Here is a 3875-nt window from a genome sequence, read left to right on the forward strand (position 1 = left end):
AGTACAGGTCCCTAAACATGTCAAATACACACACCTAAATGTAACACTACCACAAGTACATATAGTTATTTAACCTATTTTCACAGTATGGATAATTTATTTATTTAATTTGTGAGATTTTACACATTTATACAAATCTGGCTTTGCACCAACAATACTTGTGATCTCATGAACTTCATTTTTGAGTAAAGCAGCCTGTGCCTTCTGCGATCTGGCCAATTTATGACCCAGTAAAGCTGAAATATCCCCTTGTCCTCAATCCACTCCTGTTTTTTATAACTGCACTACTTGCAGAAGATGCTAAAGTGATCAAGTGCCAGTAATCTCATCTCTTGCTCCAGTTAAAGACTCCTGCTAAATCTTTTCCAAACTGACTAAACTTATTACAGGTGATATTCAACAGCAATTACATGTGAAGACTGAGCAGAGCATGCACAGCACCTTTAAACCCAAACCTGCAGAACAAAGAGCCCCACTTCCAATAAATAAACTCTCAATTGCTGTGCACTCTAAGCATTACTTACTATTAATGCTTATGTAATTGATTTACCACTACAGAACAAACAGTAGGATGAAATACTATTTTGTATTTTGTTTAGTTAGTTTGTTTAGTTAGTTTAGGATGCATATTCCAGCTGATAAGGCTGATAAGGGCTATACTGGCAGGGTCTCTCTCTTCTCATCGCTAATGAGCATCCCCTGCCAGCTACCTGAGAACCTGGAGTCTTGCAGTTCCACCGAGAGGGACGTGCCTCTCTCCCAATCGGCGCTGAACCTCTCGAGCGGTCTGTATAGCCTGCAGTGTGTAAAATGACGGGTGGCTCGAGGACACTGAGATACCAGTCGCACTTCCTCACCCTCCCCACGTGTGGCATCAGGGGAAGTGGCGACGAACAGAGAAGCATTAGCACAATTCGCGATTCTAAAACTTAGGGAGAGAAAACAACAAAATAATTGGTGATTCCAATAAAAAAAAAAAAAAGATTATATGCACTTCAAACGTATTTCTGAAACCCTTGGAGATCCAATAATCCAAATGTTCATATTTTCAGAGTAACTGATGTCTGAAACACTATTTGTTTTCTTATCTTTTTCATACACTTCATGGGGTATTTCATCCTTACAAAATAACATGAAGACAATATAGCTCAGGAGGCTGTTGTCACAAAGAAAAGGAAAGAAAAAAAACACAAAAGTCTAGAAACGAATAAAGACAGAACAAAATTTGCAGAAAAATATATATAAACCCATGAAACCAAAGAAAACAGAGAAACATCAACATTTACTGGAAATCAATGTGGATTATTTTGTCCTACAAACTTATCTTTGAATCAAGATTGTAAAAAAAAAAAGAAAATAATTCACATCTGACAAGAAACTAGAAATAAAATGGAAAAGTCACTCCCACAAAAACTCTCAATTGGGATCAAGCGGAGTAGTAACAAACATTTTAAAACTATCATTCCTAATGTTAATTTACTTAATGGGAAAAGGTTAAATCACATTAGTTTTTACTTAGATGTAACAAAAGCATCAAATCAAAAAACATGCATACACAAAATTCTCTGTATATAATTACTCTTTTTGAATTATATTTAAAAAAGCCATAAATATGTTATATTTCAATAAACCTTTAAGCATGAGCATTAAAAGTGGATGGCATAATCTTGGAGATAAAAACGAAAAAGCTTTTAGCAAAAAGAAACCTACTTTATTTCATTACACTGAATATTTGGCTTTCTGTCAATGAGCTTCTTGTCTAATGAGGTAGAACTACCTTACAAATGGTTTCAGAAGACACCTGATAAATGTGCTAAAAAAAACTGTTATAGGATCTTTCCTTTCCTATTGACAGTGTGCTACATTTATCACATTAAGCTGCAGAGAGCTGGTCTCTGGTGCCTGTCAACACACCAGATACTAGTCCATGATTCCAAGCATTCAAATACAGGCTAAATTAATAAATTAATGGCAGACCCAGCACAAAAGCCTATAAACTCCTATTAGCTGGCCTGTTCTACTGCATTTGCAAATACACACTCTTTTCTACGTGCAGTGGCTACACGTTTCTGCTGCCACAGTGCTGCATAAAACAACAATTAAGTCACCACAATAGATGCAAACTCCCACTTACAGTGATCTATTTTGAAAAGGAGAGGAATGGCTGCAACTGATCCAATACAGCACACATTCGCAGTCCCTGGGGACCAGATACTGGTACATGTGGAGTAGCCGTCTTGGCTGCATTCACTGTCTGTCCTAGGACACACTGCCTGTAGTGCAATCCCTTTGCAGATAAGGCTATGTGGCAAAACAGGTTAAATCCGAAAAAAATAATTGCAAACATTTAAATCTTATTAAAATGGAAAATAAATTGTATGGGATTTCTAATAATGACTGACAAATATAACTTAAAAGCAAGTGTTTTTATAAAGTAAAATGAATGCTGAATGTTCCTAAGTTGCGTTTCAAGGGAAATTAAACTCATTTATGTTGTTCAGAAATAATTAGATCAAGAATTTTAGCTTTAATATACTAGATTGTTCTTCTTTTGTTATTGTTTGCTTTTTAATTCTCCTGACTATACAAATGAGACTTATTTATGAAAAGCAAATTCCAGATAGCCTTGAACATGGGACAGATTTTAAATTTTCATTTTACAAGCGTAAATGTATACCCCATAGAAGTCTTTCATACGGTGGAAGCATATTAAGTGTTGCAATCTAAGGGTCTGTGCATTTCACAGTATTTATGCGACACAATAGGATCTTTGGTTATAGCAGCCTTCATGCCATAAAAACCAACAAATGTGCATTTTGAGATTGTACAGAATAATTTTGAGAATATAAAGCTCGTGGATGTAACCGCATGAAGGATTTGAAATTCACCATGGTTTATACAATTGTTGTACTACTATTTTAAAATCAACTTGAAAGGTTATGAACAGCTCATGCAGAGGCAATGTGCAAGTGCAGGAGTAGAGGTCACAATCACTAACAGCTAAAGCCTTTTGAGGTTATTAGACACACCAGGCAGTAAAGAGTGGTATTACTGACCTCCTGTTAAACACACTGTGAACAAACATGACTATGCCTGCATGCACTAAAATAATACATGGATTCATGCAGAAGCAGTCAAAACATAGATTGAACTTCCCAATAAGTGATAAGATGCTAAGAGTGAGTGACAATGAGAACCCTGAGGAATACCACACTGCATAGCCCTTAATTAATAGGATAAGGATTAGAAGAATGGAAATATGTTGAGGACCTCCACAGAGAGTCCATGTCTCTATAGGAGAGGTCTCAAGGACTGGTACAGACTGAAGAAGCCAAGTAGGCCAAGGCTACAAGAGCAGAGGTTTGAAACGAAGTTCTCAATCTCACCACCCGTGCCTGTGCTGAAAGGAGCTGATAGCTGACTGGAGCTACTATGACAACTACTGGCAGCAGGAAGAGAGAGAAGCCAACACAGCAGGTAAAAACTACTCAAATTGCCCCAGTTTTGTCAGAAAGGAAGTTAAAAATGTAATTAAACTGCAAATAGGCGTTTCCTTCTTGCTGAGTCGCTCTTTTTGAATGAAGTATCAATACCGCGGCTGATTCTACTATTGCATTTTGTACCATTTCTAATATGTGCAGAAAAGCCACAGCTAACATTAACCTTGGCCTGCATCATTAAACACTAGATTAAACTCTGTGGTGTAATCACTCACTAAGGCCCTGCCGGGTAGGAAAGGTCACTGAACAGAAAGTGTCATTTTTCCTGATCCTACGGAAAGCATATACAGTGGGGGAAAAAAGTATTTGATCCCCTGCTGATTTTGTACGTTTGCCCACTGACAAAGAAATGATCAGTCTATAATTTTAATGGTA

The sequence above is a fragment of the Amia ocellicauda genome, chromosome 18, assembly GCF_036373705.1.
Source record: "Amia ocellicauda isolate fAmiCal2 chromosome 18, fAmiCal2.hap1, whole genome shotgun sequence".
Taxonomy (NCBI): domain Eukaryota; kingdom Metazoa; phylum Chordata; class Actinopteri; order Amiiformes; family Amiidae; genus Amia; species Amia ocellicauda.